This window comes from Vulpes lagopus, chromosome 5, assembly GCF_018345385.1.
Source record: "Vulpes lagopus strain Blue_001 chromosome 5, ASM1834538v1, whole genome shotgun sequence".
NCBI classification, from domain to species: domain Eukaryota; kingdom Metazoa; phylum Chordata; class Mammalia; order Carnivora; family Canidae; genus Vulpes; species Vulpes lagopus.
In genome coordinates this window covers 120,777,648-120,798,466 of record NC_054828.1, presented here as the reverse complement: position 1 = coordinate 120,798,466, position 20,819 = coordinate 120,777,648, and the positions used below count along the sequence as shown (strand labels likewise).

General features: G+C 37.0%; 1 pseudogene; it reads right to left on the bottom strand.

The window, feature by feature from the left end:
• Positions 1 to 10,706: 10,706 nt before the first annotated feature.
• On the bottom strand, positions 10,707 to 16,779 carry LOC121491892 (annotated as a pseudogene).
• Between the last annotated feature and the right edge of the window lie 4,040 nt (positions 16,780 to 20,819).

Below are 20,819 nucleotides of genomic sequence, written 5' to 3'. Positions count from 1 at the left end.
TTTTTATTCCATCTGAGTTTTAAACATATTGGCATAAAGGTTTTTTTTTATGATAGCCTTATACTATGTATTTAATTTCTACAGCATATACAGTTATAACCACCTTTAAACCTAATGATACTTATTTCTACATTCACTCTCTTTTTATTGGTCAATTTTGTCATGTTTCTTTGTCTATTTTATTTTTGTCCAAAAAATTAATATTTTCTTTGTTGATTCTACTGTACCTCCATGTTCAATTTTTATTAATTTTACCTCATCATTGAAGTTCATTTATTTTACTTTCTTCAGTTTATTCTGTTTTTCTTACTTTTGAAGTTGAGTACTTAGCTCATAATGTTTACCTCTTTAATTTAGGAGTTATTTTAAAATCTCTTTTCTTTTCTGAATTCATTTTTTCTAATGTTTTTGACTGCTGATTTCTAATATGGTGTGGTTTGTTTGAAATTTATTGAATCATGCTTTATGGTCCAGTATGTGGTCAATTTTCCTAAATACCCTATGTACTTAAAAAAATTTCTAATTATTAGGTAAAACATTCCATCTATGTTCATTAGGTCAGGATTATTATTTGTAATGTTTAAACATTGTGTATCCTTACTGATATATTTTAGCCTGAACTCATACTGAGAGTCATATATTATAACCCCCCTCTATGATGATAGATTAATTCCTCCCTTGAATCCTATCAAGTTTTGTTTTATATATTTTGAATATCTTTTGTATGCAAATAAGTTTAGAATTATGCCTTCCAATGGAGATGAGCCATTTATTGCTAGTGAGGTAGATATAGATATATAGATATAAATATTCGACCTTGAAGTCTTCTGGTTTTAATATAGCTAACCAGTATCTTTGTGGTTTGTTTTTGTCTTTTATATCTTTCCCATTTTTTTATTGTTTATTTCTCTAGATCTTTATGTTTAGGTATGATACTTGTAAAGCATATATGTGCTTGTTTTCTAATCTGACAAATTTTGCCTTTCAAATGAAGAAAATAGTTCTTTTTCATTGATCTGAATTACTGATGTATTGAATATATTTGTAGTATCATAGTTTGTGCTTTCTATTTGTCCTAGTTTTCAGCCTCTTTTATTTATTTCCTTCTTTTGTTATTTTAAAAAAAAATCTTCCCTTTTTTGTTTTAGTAGTTTTACTTAAAATTTTAACATGTATACTAATGAAGATAAATGGCTACAGAAGAGCACATATCAGACATTTGACTATAAGGAGCCTTAGCCTCAACTTCCACACTCAAAAAGCCATCACTGCATGTTCACAGAGACATGACCAGGTGTGGTAAGGACACCAAGGCAGGTAGGTCTATTTCTAGGTGACATAGGACTCTTCTAAAGAAAGACTTTGTTATCTGGCTCAAGGAGGCAGCATCAACCTTTCAAACTGTTTTTCAACTGCATACAGTCTGATTTTTCAAACCTAAAGGAAAATTATTTTAAAGCAAAATTATACCTTTTCCTTTACAAAAGTTGGAACATCGTTATGGTCTCATAGCTCTCCCAACCAACCCTAGGTTCCCATTTTTCCTCGGATGCAATTCCCCTAATAAATCATCTACAGGTCTGATCCTCTTTTCAAATCTGCTTCTCAGAGTTCCCAGGCAAATAATGGTACCAGAGATGGTCCAAGAAAACAAGTGATATAATGAAGATTTGGGGTTGACTCATCTCCCAACAAGTGGGCAAAGAAGATAGCATCCTGGTTGGCTATGGGACACCGATCATCACTGGCACAGGATGGTAAAGAACCCTAGCCCAGTATTTAGTAGACTCAGCAGCATTGAATTAGTCTAAGAGCTCCTATACTGACCTTACAACCAAATGCTAGCAGCTTTACTTTTGCTTTGTCAATACTATTCCTTTCTTTTTTTGTAATCCAGTATTTTTTTCTCTTTGCCTAAGTCCTTGCCTTGATAGTCTGCTCTAATCCTTTTTTTTTTCTAACACCAAGTCCTCTATTTAGCTCTAGCAAATCTGCTCACAATCTCTGATGATATGGTTTCCATTACTGAGAAGCCTACCTACCATCTGCCTGGTGTTATGTTATCTCACTAATCTTCACAACTCTGCCAGTAGTTATTATTACCACATCTAGGCTGAGACTCAGTAATATTCAGTGAATGGAGTGAAACTGTAGTTTTACCTATGTTCCCGTTTACATAGGAGATGAGTGACTTCTGCAGAAAAATCTTAAATCTTGACTAGTATGAACATGTACAAGATGTGCCCAACAGAATGAGAGGTCAGTGCTGACAGGTCCAGTTTGTAGAGATTATAAAGCCACTGAAAGAAAATTCACCAAAAGGAAAGAATGAATGTGTGACCATGAACCCAACTCATGAACAAAGTATAAAGATCACTAAGGAAGAGATAGAAGGCAGGACATGGTAGCTGTTACCCAGACTAGTTCCTTTGGAAACATGCTGGAGGGGGTGTGTACTCTCTGGAGAGTAATAGACCTATAGATGTTCATTGAAAGAGCTGGCACAAGCATTGCTGAAGAATTTGGGAACCAGGCTATCTTGCTGTGGAAATTCTACCCACTGTACTGCCCCCAGCCAAGCAGAAAATAAATAATCCAGAAGGAAGAAGTAGTCTCTTCATTTGGTAAAAAGCAAGGGAAAGGGGGAATGGAGTATAGAAATATGCACAGAAGGAACAAGAACAGTAGTGGAGTTTCCACAAGTCAGCACCAACGCACTGGCAGGGAACTGCAGCAACTGGTGGCAGTAGCAGAATTGCCTGTCTCTGGGCAACAGAGATGTACCAGAAGCAGACTTCCCACTAGAATGGCATCAAGTGGTAAAGGTTGGGGAAACATTCATTCATCTATCCAACAAATATTTATTAAGGAAGACACTGTGTGCCAGGCACTGTGTTAGATCTTTCTATTGACTGGCAGTGAGGCAGCAGAGGTGTTTGGGGCTATTAGCAAACAGAATGAGAAAAAGCAGCTTGTCTCCCTAAACTCAATAATACTTCAACCCCAAAAGCCCTATTGTAAAGTCCTACTTTACCAGCTTCCTTCTTTGCATACATTCTAATCATAGTCTTGGTCCATTTTTCTATCAAGTCCTTTCCTTACTGATTTATTGGAGACTTTTCTTTGAAGAATACTAACCTTGTATTGATTATATGAATTGAAACTATTCTCTCCTTGTCTGTCATTTGCCTTTTACATTTATTTATGTTGGAAAGCAAGCATTTATTGTTCTGTGACCTGAGAACTCTTTATACATGCCTTTCTTGCAGACCTAAACTCCTTGCTCACAATGTCTCCCATTTAAGGCTATGGAAACAATGCTGGAGTTGGAATCAGGGTATCTGGATTATAGAAAAAAACCTAACATGACTGGCACTGTTATCTGGGTGAGTTTCCTTAGACTAACATTAAACTCTACAGCATAAGTCACTCTGCTAGGTTTTTTATATATGATATCGGATTTAATTTTACAACCACTTGCCTATTTTTCAGATAAAGAAATAGTCTCAGAGAAATAAGGTGATTTGCCTAGTTATACACAGCTAGTTAGTGGCAGAGTTGGGAATTAAATGCAAGTATAACAGAATCTATGTTACTTTCTTCTCTTTATATGTGCTTCAGGATTCTTATGTGAAAAATCACACCCATACACACAAAAAGATAGTTAAATTGAAATATGATCTCCAAATCCCTCAATGCCCTAGGATTTTGTGATTCAAAGCATCTATTGAAAACCAGCAATCATGAGATACCCTGGGGAGGGACTGACTAACTCCACTGCTTCCACAGGGGAAGGCAATTAACAGCAAACAACAGTGGAGTGAATGATATCTTGATTTTAAAAACTGCTTAACACTGACTTTGAACAGGATTACCCCACAGAGACTAGAATAAATTCTTTTTATGACAAGCTTTGCAACTGTACTGTGAAAAGTACTTAATGTATAGAGGATATATTTTATTGAAAGTCTACTGTGCACTAAGAAGTTTACCTATATCATCTTCTTTAATTCAGAAGATACCATTATGAGGTAGACATTTTACTTTCCATTTTACAGGTGAATTAACTGAGACATAGAGAGGTCGTCACATGGTCCCAAAACCTGGTAAGACCCATACCTATCTCCAAAGCTCCACCCAACAACAACCTGTCATGACGGTCCCCCTGTTATAAATCACTTCAGTGCAAAATCATTACCAAGTGAGGTTCTTTTCTTGCAGCAACTTAGTCTGTAATGACATTGTCATTATTGAAGAACTTCATTAGATTTTCAGTATTTGAGGGTTCTTCTCAGTTAACAAAGTGAGAAAAAAAGCATATCAGAGAGAGTTATGGGTCTTTCCCAGAATAGGAAATCTATAAATAGATTGGCTAAATACTTAAGGAAAACTTTAAAAATGTATCTATTGCTGGTTTTTCAAAAAAGAACCTATGCTGAAAATTTAAAAGCTGACACAACTTGTTGAGTAAATAAAAGTCTTTTTCCTTTAAAAGCTAGGCTAGAAAATTCATGTATTTCCTACTTCTCTATTAAAGTTTCTGAACTTCACTTAATATGAATTCCTATGACAAATAGAGAGTCATATGTTCATAACACGATATCATTTAAAATTGCCTCCTCGGGCAGCCCCGGTGGCGCAGCGGTTTAGCGCCGCCTGCAGCCCAGGGCGTGATCCTGGAGACTTGGGATCCAGTCCCACATCGGGCTCTCTGTGTGGTGCCTGCTTCTCCCTCCGCCTGTGTCTCTGCCTCTCTCTCTCTCTCTCTCTCTGTCTCTATGAAAAAATAAAATAAAATCTTAAAAAATAAATAAATAAATAAATAAATAAACAAATAAAAATAAATAAATAAAATTGCCTCCTAAAGGACTTAGCTCTCCTACAGACTTGTGAGCTGTTAAAATGGAGAATGGTATGGAAAGCTTCACAGAAAGTATACATTCCAGGAAATAAAAGGTGAAGGGGGAAGCAATTCATCAAGTTTGTGGGCCATGTAAATTCTAGAAGAGATTCTAATTAAGACTGTTAAAATAGGGATCCCTGGGTGGCGCAGCGGTTTGGCGCCTGCCTTTGGCCCAGGGCGCGATCCTGGAGACCCGGGATCGAATCCCACGTCGGGCTCCCAGTGCATGGAGCCTGCTTCTCCCTCTGCCTGTGTCTCTGCCTCTCTCTCTCTCTCTCTCTCTGTGACTATAATAAAAAAAAAAAAAAAATTAAAAAAAAAAAAGACTGTTAAAATAATTTCTTGAATGTGTTTTCAGAGCCAAGAAGACCATGGATGTGATGTAATTACTAGCTTGTGCTGTTTATCATTAAACAGCACAATTTATCATTTAATTTATCATTGCATTGGAAGACTTCCCTATGGCAAGATGACCACATGACATTCTAAGTAAGTATGATTGGCTTTAAACGCTGCTCTGAGTGAGGTTTAGAGTAAAAAGTATGGCAACTGCTGTCCTATATTTTGCTGCTTATTGTTCATGTTTTTAAATTGGTATTTCACTTTCATTAGGCTATTTTGGAAACTGTCAGGAAATCATCCTGATTTTACCTCATGAACCATAGTCACAGAGTTACTTTTGATCCTTTATGACATTTAGTTTTATGAATTAGACTTTTTCTAATTCTACTTTTTAAAAGAAGTCTGTTGTGGTTCTCCCAAATGCCAAAAGGGAAAACACTTATAATGATGTTGCATAACATTTACCTTCCAAATATCAAGCTTAGAGTATACACAAGCATGATAGGGCATAAAGTACCTTCCTATTTTATGTGTGTGCGTATTTCATATTCTTTTAGAAAATGTCATGAGGTGATTTTCATTGCATATTCAAGTACTATTTCCTAAGAAAACATAAAATTCTAAATATAGAAAAGTTGAGCCCTGAACAGAATTCATCTCTCCAAAATCAAATGCCTTTCAAAACACAAAAGGACTAACCTTCAGAGTCATCAGTGACTCCTCCTCCCTCATATCCAGTAAGTCTGGATATAAGACTTTAACTTCAAAAATGTCTATTGGCCACGCACTCTCTCTCATCTTTTATAAGAACTATTTCAAGAACTTCCTTACTTCTAACCATCTGCTTCTCCCACTTTAGTCCATTCTCTTTATAGTATTACCAGAGTAATCTTAAAGATGATGAGTTTATATCCCCAATTGATGCCATTTGCTAATTCCTTATTGCTTATATGGTAAAAAAAAAAAAAAAAATCTTAGTTCAGTGTCTCACAAAATGTGATTCACAGAACAATTACAGCAGAACTTTCTAAGGTTCTGGGGTGCCTGGGTGGCTCAGGTAGTGATCTCAGGGTCCTGGGATCGAGTCTTTTGTGTCTGGCTCCCCAGTTAGCCGGGAGTCTGCTTGTCCCTCTCCCTCCCCCTCCCTTCACTCATAGATGCTTTCTCTCTCTCCAAAATAAATAAATAAAATCTTTAAAAAAGAAAGAGATAATTTTCTAAAGTTCTTACTGAAAGGAAAAAAGTATATTCCTGGCTCCAGCTTAAGCCAAGCAAATCAGAATTCTTGGGTCTTAGTTCAATAACCTATACTTGAACCTATTACTCAGAAAGAATAGATCTCTTAGAAAGAAGAGAGCATAAAAAGTTACTTAAGTTCTAAAGAGTTTCAGTATCTGGTAATCATATGGATAAAAAATCCTGAAAACAGTGACCAAAAGTTTCTAAAAGTACTAGATAAATGATTGTATTAATACAAGCAAAGGAAACCCATCAAGCCTAGGGGGAGAAAGAGAAAACATGGATCCAAAGAGATGAAGCAGAGTGAGAAATTTGATCAAAGATTCCATAAAATCAAACTCAAGACTCAAGGAAAAGATGAACCAAGAAAGAAAAGAAAGGAAAGGAAGGGGAGGGGAGGGGAGGAGAGGAGAGGAGAAAAGAGAGAGAAGAGAAAGAGAGAAGAGAAGAGAAAGGAGAAGAGAGGAGAGGATAGGAGAGAAGAGAAGAAAAGAGGAGAGGAGAGGAGAGGAGAGGAGAGGAGAGAGAGAGAGAGAGAGAGAGAGAGAGAGAGAAGAGAAGAGAAGAGAAGAGAAGAAGAGAAGAGAAGAGAAGAGAGAGAAGAGAAGAGAAGAGAAGAGAAGAGAAGAGAAGAGAAGAGAAGAGAAGAGAAGAGAAGAGAAGAGAAGAGAAGAGAAGAGAAGAGAAGAGAAAGCAAAATTGCCTCCTTGTCTTAGTCATCACTCTGAGAAGAAATAAAATCATTCACCCTGAGTAACCATAACCATGATCTGGTTCCTCATGTAAGTTGATGGCTCAAATTCACACTATTTGCTTGAATAAAATATAATGAACCCAAATCTGTAGCATCACCAAAGGCAAGTGTCCTTCAGAGAAACACAGTATCAATCCAAGCAACAAAAGTCACATAAGTAAATTTCCAAATTTGAAGTATGAAAAGCTATAAGACACACAAGAAGACAAAGCATCACAATTGAAAGTAATCATTTTTAAAAGTTCAGAAAGATTTTAAATGTGGATATGTAGAATAATAAATGTTTACAATTACCAAAAGATTATGATTTGTAATTATTACTGGGAAAGAAAATATCAATGTTGATCTTAAAACACTTTGTCATATCAGAAAGCAATGAAGCTATTAAAGACTACTGTGGCCATGTCAAAAAGATTCAAGAAACAACTGAGGAGGCCCAGCATTGGCAGGAGATGGGAAAATTTCACAAAAAAAATAAAAATAAAAATAACTGCAATGGAAATATCAAATAGTTAAAATGCATCAGTTCATAATATTTAAACAAGAATTCATAGGCCACCTAAGAAGGATTCTAGGCAACAAACACATTATACTTTCAGCCATTAAATAAAAGAATCAAGCATTTATTCCAGAATGTGAATTGCACATCAAGATAACCAAATAGTTAATACACTTTTTTTTTTAATTTTTATTTATTTATGATAGTCACACAGAGAGAGAGAGAGAGGCAGAGACACAGGCAGAGGGAGAAGCAGGCTCCATGCACCGGGAGCCCGACGTGGGATTCGATCCCGGGTCTCCAGGATCGCACCCTGGGCCAAAGGCAGGCGCTAAACCGCTGCGCCACCCAGGGATCCCAGTTAATACACTTTCAAAGAAACATTCCATTTAATAAATGAAGAAGGAATAATAGATGTAATATATCATCGTTTTGTAAGCCTTAATTAAATAATGACTATACGGTGATCATCAGTGGTCATTGAATCACTAGACAAAAGATCATGAGAAACTATAAAAAGAAAGGATCGTATCTTTCATATCTCAGCCACACTTTTTCCATCATCATGTCTTGGAATTTATTACTAAGATTTGTAGCCTTTTCATAATCTCAATTGTATGCATTTCTCTGACCACCTCTTCCTATCTTTTTATCTTACCATTCTGCTGAAACATTTCATCAAAATCACCATTGACTTCCACATTGATAAGCACAATGGTCAATCTTCACTCTTCATTTTGGCTTATCAGCACTGTTTGCCACAGTTGATCGCTCGTTCCTTTATTTGTTATTTCTTTCATTATATTCTATTGAATTTCCTCATATTTTACTAATGGCTCTTCTACAAGTCTGCTATCTCCTTGACCTTTTAACCTTGTGCCCAAGAATTCAGACTTTTGCAGTCTTCTCTCTTCTCTCTATACTCATTCCTTTAGTGGTTCCATAACTTTTAATAGCTTTAAGTATCACTTTTTGCCAACAACTCCCAAATTTATATCGCCAGCTCAAATTGCTCTCTTAAACTCCATTCTCACATATAAAACTACCTACCCACTGAAAACCTCATAACCATCTCAAACTTAGCATGTCCAAAATGAACTCTTGAAATTTCCCCCAAAACCTGTCACATAAAACATATAAATTAATGCATCAATCCTTCAAATTGCTCAAGTCAAAAATCCTGGAATCATCTTCAGAATTACTCTTGATTTTTCTCCTCTCATTCCTTATGCAAGTTCCTTTTTAAAAATAAATTCTTCACAAAAAGAAATCTATAATCTGATGCTCTCTCATCACTTACACTGCTACCACTGATCCAAGCACTATAATCTCCTGCCAGGGTTATAGCAACCAGGTCCATTGCAATTTATTAGTCCAATATTAATCAGAATAAAAGTTGGAGCCTATACAGTGGCCTAAAAGTGGCCTCACCCATTCTGTGCATTCTTACCTTTCTGACCCACTCTACTCCTCTATCCCTCATTTACCCTACTCCAGCCACGTTGGTCTCTTTCTTTTTCCTTGAACATAACTTAAGACCTTTAAATTATTTCCCTCAACCAGGAATGGTATTCCTCCAGTTATCTCACGGTTAATGTCCTACCTTCTGCAAATCTTTGCTTAAAAGTCACTTTCTCAATGAGGACTACTGATATCCCCTCCAACTTCCAATCTCTTTACTCTATTTTTTCTTATTATACTTATTAGCTTCAAACATATTCTATAATGTAGTTAGTGTACTGTTTGTTGTTTGCCTTCCTTTATTGAAGAAACTCAACAAGAGCAGGAATTTGTTTTGTTTTCCAAGGTACTCCATATTCAGTAAATGCTTATTAAATGAATATCTTAAAAAATCAGTGACTCAATGAACACATAAATAAATTTTAAAATTTCTATTCATCAAAAAACATAACAAGTGAGAAGACTAACCACAAAATATGAGAAGATATTTATAACATGTAATTAAGGAAGGCTTAACATCATAAATGTATTTTTAAAATAAATGCTATGAATAGATAAGAAAAAGATAAACATCCTAGTAGAAAAATTGGCAAAAATGAATAAATAAATAAATAAATAAATAAATAAATAAATAAAATAACAAGCCTTTCCTATAGAGGAAATGTGAATGGTCAGTAAATAATAGAAAGTTGTTTAGCCTCATTAGCGGTCAAAGAAATATAATTTTTTTCAAGGAAATATAAATTAAAGGCATAATAAGATATTGCACACCTATCAATTAGTCAAAAGTAAAATTTGTTGGCAAAGATGTAGAGCAATAGGAATACTCATACACTGCAGTCAAGAATATAAACTGGTTATTTAAAATACTTTGGAAAATAATTTGATATTATCTGATAGAGTTGAAAATATACATACCTATGACTCAACTAGGAATATCATAGAGATAATTCTCTACATGTGCTGTAGGAGACATATCAGAATTTTCATAACTTCATCGTATAGAATAGCAAGACATTTAACTTAGCTTCACTAACCAAAGCTAGAAAAATATTGATATCCATACCATGAAATATTTTAATCTAATGAAATGAATAAACTGTGGCTTTATGCATCAACCTGTAGAATAAAAAGAAGTAATATGAAAAGTTAACTAATATTTTTATAAAATTTAACAAAATCAAACAATTACTTAAAGATAATTACATAATACATTATTTTTTTAAATTTGTTTTATTTTTGGACTGGCAGCCAGCACTATCAGAGGCTTTATTTGGGAAAAGACACTTGATTTGGCTTTTGGTTGGGGGCATGGACAAGATGGGGTGCCCAGGACAGTAGACTCCACCTAAGGGTAGGCTGAGGACTGGAGCTGAGCCTTAGGTGGGTCTCTTGTACTCAAGGCTCCCCTGCACATCTCCTTCCCCCAAAGGCTTTATGGGGACAACAAGAGCAAGGAGGCTGGGAGGGCCCACGGTGGCTGTTCACTTGGGCTGGACGCCAGACAACTAACACCAGCTTCCCATCTGAGTCTTGATCTCCTTCACAACCACGGCCTTGGAGGAGCTGCCGCAGCTGAAGGAACCACCAGGGCCAATGGACTGGAATGAGCTCTGGCCATAGTTGAGGCCAGGGCTTGGGAGGACCCCATATGCCAAGTTCAGGCCACCTGAGTAGCTGCTGGTAGTCTTCGTATGGATGCTCATGTTCTGCATCCCAGACTCCAGCCGGCTCTCCTCGCCCTCCAGCAGCTTACGGTCGGTGGGATCTCAATGTCCAGGGTCAGCTTGACGTTCATGAGCTCCTGGTACTCGCGCCGCTGCCAGCGATGTCCTCATACTGGGCCTTGACCTGGGCGATGGTGCCATCCAGGTCCAAGGAGCGGCTGTTGTCCGTGGACAGCACCACGCATGTCCCAGATCTGGGACTGCAGCTCACGGATCTCCTCTTCATACAGCTGCCTTAAGAAGTTGATCTCGTCGGCCAGCCCTTCCAGGAGGGACTCCAGTTCTATCTTGTTCATGTAAGCTTCGTCCACATCCTTCTTAATGAGGACACACTCATTCTCCATGTCTGCAAGCTCCTTGATCTCACCCTCGTATTTATTCTTGAAGTCCTCCCTGAGCTTCTGAATGTTGCCAAGCTCCATTTCCAGCTTCAGCTTCTCCTGCCTCAGGGTGTCCAGCTGCCTCTGGAGGTTGTTGATGTAGCTCTCAAACATGTTGTCTATGTTGTTCCAAGTGGTTTTCTGCTGCTACAGGACCCCACAGGGTCTCCAGGATTTTGTTCTGCTGCTCCAGGTGTCTGACCTTGTCAATGAAGGAGGCAAACTGTTGAGGCTCTTGATCTGCTCCTTCTCCTGGGTGCACACTGCCTGGATGTTGGGGTCCAACTCCAGCTTAAGGGACTCAGCAGGCTCTGGTTCACTGAGACAGCCATAATGCCCCCATGCCCCCGATCCGCAGTTGCCCCTGACCACACTCATGCCACCCTGGAAGCTACCCACCTGGGATAAGGCAGAGTAGCTGATGCAGGAGCTGGGCCCGCTCTTGTAGGAGCAGCTGCTGAAGGCCCCGGGGGCCAGAGGTGGACCTCTTGTAGGACTTCTGGGTCACTCTGATGGACGTGGTGGAGGCTGCCGTGGAGGCTGGAGTGGAGGTGAGGAGGCTCAACCTGACAGAGGTTCCAGAAGGAGCATGAGGAGCTGCTTCTAGGTGCCATAATACATTATTTTTTAAAACATGAGAATTTTTTAAAAATTAGTGTAGTAGTTATTCAGTTAAAGAACAAGTGATGTATTGGAATTAAATATATGAATAGCCTCAAAATATATTGGTGATGTTCTCCTCCATAAATTGGAAGGTCTTTTAGGTTCAAGTACCAATTCCAACATGGGAGGGGGAGAGGATGGGGGGAGAAGGGTGAGTGATGAAAAGGAGTTCTCCCACTCCAACAACAAACAATTCTCTGGACACCAGCTGGCCAACTGGCTACAGTTTGGAGGTGCCCACAACTTTCTCCGTGGGTTGGATTAGTCTCCTAGAATGGCTCATAGAACTCAGAGAAACATTTTACTAACTAGATTACTGGTTTTTTATAAAAGAATGTAACTCAGAACAGCCAGATGGAAGAGATGGATAGGGTGAGGCATGGGGAAAGGGCATGGAGCTTCCATACCCTCTCTGCGCACACTATTCTGAATATCCAGATGTTTACCAACCTAGAAACTCCCTGATTCCAGCTCTTAGGAGTTTTTATGGAAGTATCATTACATGGGGCTTGATTGATAAAATCATTGGCCATTGGAAATTGATTCAATCTCCAGCTCCCTTCCGCTTCACAGAGGTCTAGGGTGGAACTGAAAGTTCCAACCCTCTAATTACATGGTTGGTTCTCCTGGAAACCAGCCCTGATCCTTATATATCATCCAAAATTCACCTCATGGGATGCCTGAGTGGCTCAGCGGTTAAGCACTCGCACAGGGAGTGATCCTGGAGTTCCAGGATCAAGTCCCCACATTGGGATCCCGACATGGAGCCTGCTTCTCTCTCTTCCTGTGTCTCTGCCTCTCCCTCTCTGTGTCTTTCATGAATAAATAAATAAAATCTTTTTTAACAACCAAAAGAACAAAATTCACCTCATTAACATTAAAAATTACCTTTATCACTCTCATCACTTGGGAAATCTAAGGATTTTTCAGAAATGGGGAAGAAAACCAAGTATTTATTCCTTACAAATCACAATATCACAAAGGGGATAGCTTCACAGATGTTTATGCTATCGCTATGCTTTATAAGTTCACTGTAAGTATTTATTTTTTAAAAAATATAAGTCTCTTCTTACTCAGTCTTGATTAAACATGAATAATAGACCACAAGTTTGCCCAGAAAGGAAATCATCTCTTTAGAGCTAATAATGCTTTGTTAATTCAGGTACTGTGCTGAAATTTGCTTTACTTTTTGTTGAGAAAGTTCTCTGATAACAGAATATTTAAGATGCAATGATTTAACAAAAAGAAACTTTAGTTGAGGCAAATGTTTGGAGTGAGATTAAATTCAAGCATGTTTATCATAGATTATAGATATTTTCTGTTGTGTCTTACTGATAGTCAAAATAAAACATGATTCCCTTGATATCAAATTGTGTTTATACAAAGCCTGTATTTACCCATCTGGTATGTAACCCTTTAACCTCAAGGCTTGTGCTATTATCAAAAATTTGTAAATATGTTTAGAGAATTGCATGACTCATAAGGCATATTTATTGTAGAAAGCACTGTTAGTTTATGAAATGTGCTGGTTGTTTAGTTTGTCAATTATCTCACTATTTTTTCTCTCCTTTTCTGGAAAGAAAAAAACATAATTCAATGAGCTGAGAGTCAAATAAAGTTGACTCTGGCTAATTATAATTCAACTAAAATGCAAACTTTGGTTTTTTTCCACATTTGAAATGACCTTTAAAGACATTTAGCTTGATAATGATTGCTCTTGTATAAGAAACAAGATCCTTTTTATTCTGGACCCTCTCACTGCTACAACCTCACCCCCACCATATGCCTTCATGCACCCTTCATTTTAGTCTATGGCTTCCATTATGGACTCCCTGCCTCTGGGCCCAATGTCATTCATCATTCCCAATCATGTAACTCAGCATATTGAATTCTTCATCATTCACCTTCTGTCTTAATTTACTATCCCTGACTCAAAGCACATTCAGCGCTCAGCAGGGAGCCTGCTTTTCTCTCTCTCTCTGCCCCTCCCCTGCACCCTGCTCAAGCGTGCTCTCACTCTCTTAAATAAATAAATCCTTTAAAAAAAATGAAAAGAAAATCAGGGTCTGAAAACAAAACAAAACAAAACAAAACAAAACAGTGGAAATAAATTTAAAAGATACAAGTACAAAGGAACCAAAAAGTAAACATGAGACAAAGGGTGAGTACAAAGAGCTACCATGCTATCCCTATGTGTATTCTTTGCCATGTATGAACATGTTCATTCTTCATAGCACTCAAGCTAAGATGGCAAAATTAAAGCATGACAAATGTATTCTTACAAGGTGCTTGATGAAGTAATTGTGTTGAAGATCAAACAATATCATTTAAATATAGCATTTGATGTGATTCTATTGTATATGTGTATGTAATTCAAGTTATATTAAAGTTAATTTTGAAAATTTTGTCTAATAACCTGTAGTTCTAAGGAAATAAAATTGGTTTATGGCTAGGAATTAATAAATGATTACAAATGAATTAGCAAGATTTCCTCTTTTCCTTCTGAGCAGGTTGTCCAGCTAGCAGAACCCTTTGCCAGAGTGTTTCTCTTAACTCTCAATGCTTTGCTAACATTCACTCTGGCCCTTATTGTGCATTGATGGTAGCTCAAGACTAAATAGCAATTGTAAAAACAATGAGGACTACTCAGTTCTAAAGGAGCTGAAACTCTTTAAAATTTTTTTAAAAAATAAAGGAGCTGAAATATTTTAAGTTTTTTACATTCCACATGGGGTCGAGAGATCTCAATGTATCACTAGCTTCACAGAGGAATCTTTGCTCCTGCTTGGTTGTTAGAAAATGTGTCTCCTCTAACTATGCAACTAGAGCAGTGGCTAGTCTCTATTCTCAGAAACTTTTATCTTTAACGACTAACAGTTCTACTTTGTCAATTGATTTGGATTTGTCGTTCAAAATCAGGTCACTATTTTGAATATATATATGCATAAAATGTATCAATAATAGAGAAAATTAAAGATTATAATTATAATATATATTTATATATAATATGTACGATTATAATACACATAATATAGTCTTTAATTATGTGTGTGAGTCTGTGTATGATCTTTATAGCATTGATTTTTAAAGCTAATGCACTCAGGGTGACTTTCACATATAGATTATCTTTGGCACTTCTCTGCCACTTTAGAAGTACTAAAGAATTTACTCCCTCATCTTACTCCTGTAATTCATGTGTACAGACATAAAAACAAAGAGGGATGTTAAGAATATTTAGCATGATTAGTATGCTCCAAATGTTTCCAGCATTGCTCAAAAAGTATTATGAAATCTGCCCTATTTTTCAGGTCTTCAGTGTAAGAAAGTTCTAAAATCAAAGAAGAAGACTTAACTTTCCCTTTGAAAGTAATTGATTTTATTCACATTTTTTAATGTTCACGTGAAAACAATTTAGTAACTATATGCATATTTTATAATATGAAAAGGCTGACTTCTAAATGACCTTGTCCCATGGTTGAATTACTTGCTATTAAAAGTTGTCAGGGGATGCAGCTTAAAGATAGATTGTAAAGGAAGTGTGTGAAGTCCTAGATTCATCCATGACTTCATTCCCCACATCCATGTGTAGCAGAATTTATTAAAATGAATCCTGAAAATATAAACTGACCAAAGTTTGTGCAGAAACAGAACTGAAGCAATCAGATGCCCTGCTCCAAGTTCTTAAGAACAGTAAACAGAAGACTAGAAACTTCCCACATAAATTATTAATGAATCCTCTGTGGTGCTTCTGATTCCTTTCACAGAGACCACTCATGGGGAAATCATTTAAGTGTTTGATAATGTTACGCTTTATTACTGCAAAACACTAGTAAGTCATATGAACATATTCCATTCACAATACAAGAAGATCTACCAGTAGCCCTGGACAAACAATGCTATCACACCAAGACATAACTCACTCAGAGCATTAGTAAAGGAAGACATCACTAGAATTTCACTGAAAGGTTTTATCACATCCTGCTGACATTTAGTAGTTAGGTATCAGGAACTACTGTCTTAGATTCAAGCCTCCTATTAGCATAGAGTTCTTGCTACTAATTTGCATTTTATTCACTTGAGTCCGGACTCATGATAACAAACAATATAAAACTACTTATAGAGGTGTGAGACTCTTTAGAAACCTGGCAATCCTAAACTAACCCTAAAAATAGAAATTCAACAACGCTTGTATCAAAGTTGCCCCAAACTCCAGACTTACTCTACCCGGGACTAACATTATCCAAGGTAAGAGCATTCAACCTACATATTTATTAAAGGAATGCCATGCTTCTGACTTTACCTGTCCCTAACAAGTCCTATCTTTGTTTTCATATATCACCTTGGCATTCCCTGTTGTCTAGAAGAGGAAGGAAGGAAGGAAAGAAGGAAGGAAGAAGGAAGGAAGAAAGGAAGGAAGGAAGGAAGGAAGGAAGGAAGGAAGGAAGAAAAAGAAAGAAAAAAGGAAGAGAGGTTTAAGTCCCAACTACTTTTCTATTGCCTTTTTCACCAAGAACTGATTTGACTACTCATTGAAAAATATATCCTTACTTGAGAACTGTCACACAACAAAGGAACTGGATTGTTTTTTGCTTGTGTATTTCTTTATATTATATTTTATTTAAATTCAGTTTGCTAACATTTAGTATAACACCCAGTGCTCATATCATCATGTGTCCTCCTTAATGCTCATCAGGATTGTTAATCTCCTCTCTCCTATCAGTATAAAAGCTTCAATTTACAAATACTAAAACCCAAAGTAACAGTGTGTTTCAGTGAGTACTCTAATAATTTCTAACTACTCACCATCCCATCTGATCTTATTAATTTGATCATTGAGCATCAGGTATAAGAACAAAAAATTTATCTTCAAGAACTGTGTGGAATTATATCACATAAAAAGTATACACCTGCACCTAATTACTGCTACGGTATTCAGTTCTATGGCAAAGATAAAGCAACAACACATTCTCAAATGTTTCTAAATACTGGGTTGGCCCTCCATGGCACATAGCACTGAAAGAGAAATCTCTGTGATGACAGAGTCTTTCGCCTGAGGTGACAGTCTACATTCTGTAGGGGAATATTTCCTTTCCTAAACATTCTGGGCATGATACAAGGGAGAATCATGTTTGTAGAATTAGTAGTTTCCTACTTAGCCCCAAACAAAGGGGGAGTGACTGTTGTCTTTGAACTTCTTTTGTAATAGAAACAACAAAATTGTTTTTGAAAACCAGCATTAGGGATCCCTGGGTGGCGCAGCGGTTTGGCGCCTGCCTTTGGCCCAGGGCGCGATCCTGGAGACCCGGGATCGAATCCCACGTCGGGCTCCCGGTGCATGGAGCCTGCTTCTCCCTCTGCCTTGTCTCTGCCTCTCTCTCTCTTTCTCTGTGTGACTATCATAAATAAATAAATAAATAAATAAATAAATAAAAAGAAAACCAGCATTAGTAACTATCCAATGTTGCCGTAAAAATATGATGTTTGCAGAATATATCACAACTTTGTTTCTTTATAAAACTTGAAATTTTAAAAACTTTGCAATGCTTTAGCCTCCAAGAATCTACACAGGAAAGTTTCATCCTCCTTGTGAAAGGGCTGAGGCAAAATGATGTCAGAAAACAACATGTTCTTTGGAGTTACCTGCTCTATTGGAGAGGTCAAGAACCCAACCGACCTTTTAAAACAACAGAGAAATACCAGGACTGCTTCTCTAAACCTGGTCTCTCCAGTGAGAGAATGGGAATTTCACCCTAGTCACCAAAGACTAAATATGTCCACTCCTTGTAAGGAGCCCTCCAACCGTATCCTTGCCCATTTAAAGCGTATCCATGAATTATCAAGCCCCATACAGAAGAAAATGGGCAAGTCACACTGGATTGGGGATCTATTTATATCAGCTAGTAACCTTGTAGGGAATTAAGAAATACAAAATAAAATAAACAGGATAGTGTTCATTTACATGGAGAAGTACTGCTTATAAAATGCTGCAAGCAATGCAGCCTTTAAAGGATGCATCACAAATATGCTTACTGGGATGCTAAGTATTGTGCTACAATAAGATATTTAAGAGAGACTACACAGATTCAAATTTAAGATGGAGTGTTGATTACGGTTAACAAAGGAAAGAATTGTGCATGCAAAACATTTGATGCCTCATGGTTCTCTTTGTAAAAATTCTCTGTGCCTTTTCCTTTTGACATTTTAAATTGTCTTAGGCCAATTTTTCTCTTCCCTCTTGGTTGTATGTGATGGTGCCACCGTGCTAAAATTTGAAATTGCATGTACTCCTAAATGCTGGTATAAGAAATCTCAGAAATATGGAAAGGATAAAATATTTCTCTCCCTATAGTCGCAGAAAAATACACATATTATTCTACTTCACACAACTACTTCTGATAAAATGTTTATAAAAAACAACATCTAGAGAAATGTTAATCTTGTACTCCTATGGGATATATGTTAAAAAGTGTAGTCTCTTCTGTGTTATGTTATTGAAACTGTCCTTTGAAGTGTTATTTGTACAAAGGAGTCTTTGGACACCTGGACTTTAGAGATTATTGCTCTGTCCTGAGAAACACAACCTGTTAGCATTCCAGATTTTGAATTCTGAGTGCCTCTCAACATTTCAATGATTATGTGCCCTGTAATAATATTTAAATTGGTCTCCTTGTTTCCTGAAAGTATTAATAGTTGTGAGGTTTCTTTTTTAAGCTGGAAGAGTACTTTCAGAATTCCCTTCCCTCTCTTTTATTTATACATGTCACAAAAATACCATGATATACTGAACTTTTATTCAAAGAGTTCAAGATTTTGTCTCATTTCAGTTAAACCTCTTACAACCCAGAGCATTCTGAATTACAGTAACAAAGACAAAAATCCTGAGACTATATGCTTTTAAATGCAGAGAGAAGATAATCATTTTGAGCTAATAATATATTTAAGGACATACTTACCATCTTTCTTGAAGCCTAGAGGTTGGCTGAAAAACACTATATCTTCAACTTCTCTCTCAGTTTTAATTTGAATTCCCAACGCCTATTTGCAAAATCATGTTCAAATGTAGCATGCCAGCCCATCATAGGAATCTCCTTTTTTTCCAAATCTTTATTTAAATTCTAGTTAGTTGACATATAATATCATATTGGTTTCAGGAGTAGAATTCAGTGATTCATCACCTACGTATAACACCCAGAGCTTAACACAGAGTGCCCTCCTCAATACACATCACCCATTTAGTCCATCCCCTGGCTACGTCCACTCCATCAACCCTCAGTTTATTCTCCATAGTTAAGTGTCTCTGTGGTTTGCTTCTCTCTCTTTTTTACCTTCCTCTATGTTCATCTGTTGTTTCTTCATTTCCATATTTGAGTGAAATCATATGGTATTTGTCTTTCTCTGACTTATTTCGCTTAGCATAATACACTCTAGCTCCACTTATGTTGTTGCATATGGCAAGATTTCATTTTTTTTTATGGCTAATATTCCCTTACACACACACACACACACACACACACACACACGCCATCTTCTTTATCCATTCATCAGTTGAGGGACATTTGGGCTCTTTCTATACTTTGGCTATTGTTGATAAAGCTGCTATAAACATCAGGGTACATGTGCCCCTTTTATTTTTTTAAAGATTTTATTTATTTACTTGAGAGGGAGTGTGGAAGAGGGAGAGAAAGACAGACTGACAGACAGACAAACTACAAGCAAAGGAAGGGGCAAAGGGAAAAGCAGACACCCCACCTGAACGGGGAGCCCAATGTAGGGCTCAATCCCAGGACCCTGGGATCACGACCTGAGCTGAAGACAGATGTTTACCTGACTGAACCACCCATGTGCTCCAGCATGTGCCTCTTTAAATCAGTATTTTTGTATCCTTTGGGCAAATACTTAGTAGTACAATTGTATCATAGGGTTGTCCTATTTTTAACTTTTTGAGGAATCTCTGTACTGTTTTCCAGAGTGGGTGTACCAGCTTACATTCCCACCAACAGTGTAAGAGAGGTCCCCTTTCTCCACGTCCTCACCAACATCTATTGTTTCCTATGCTGTTAATTTTAGCCATTCTGACAGGTGTGAGGTGGTGTCTTATCATGGTTTTCATTCGTAATTCCCTGATGATGAGTGATGTTGTGCAAATGTTTGAGTAGGTGTGTATGGATACATGATCAAGAAAAGATCAGTTAATAAACTTTCTTTCATATATATCTTCTCTTCTTATCTCATTTTACATTGTACTTTACTCCAAACCAGTATGAGCTAAGCTCCACTTACAAAATATCTCAATTTTTCTAAGCATTAAGATTTCTTTAAGCAGATTCTATCATCCACATAGCATCCTTGATCCTTTCATCAAATGACATTTACAAGGAGAAAATACACATGTACAATGACATTTACATGGAGAACATACAGGTATATAATGAAACAGAGTAGGAAAAGCACTTCAGTCCTCAATCAGAAGACAATTTTTTTAAGACAAAAAAAGAATTGTTATTTTCGTTTCTTCTTTCTACCTAACTACAATGAGGAAGGATAAAGTATGATAAGGTAAATTAAATCCATATTTCGAGTAATCAAGAGGAATCAATTGCCCAGCCAATTAAGAGATGCAATTGTGTTTTCACATGTTAATTTGAACTTACTGAGCTAAACCATCCATTCAATGGGAGAGACACTAAATAAGGAAAGGCCTTTGGGGAATGTGTCTAGGAACTAAATCCGCAGAACACATACAGAAATGAGCATGATACAATGTGCTGTGACTGGTTGTAGTGCTAAAATTAAAGAAAGTACTACAGGAACATAGAGGAGGGAGGATGGGATTTTTGGTTAAGTGTAATGA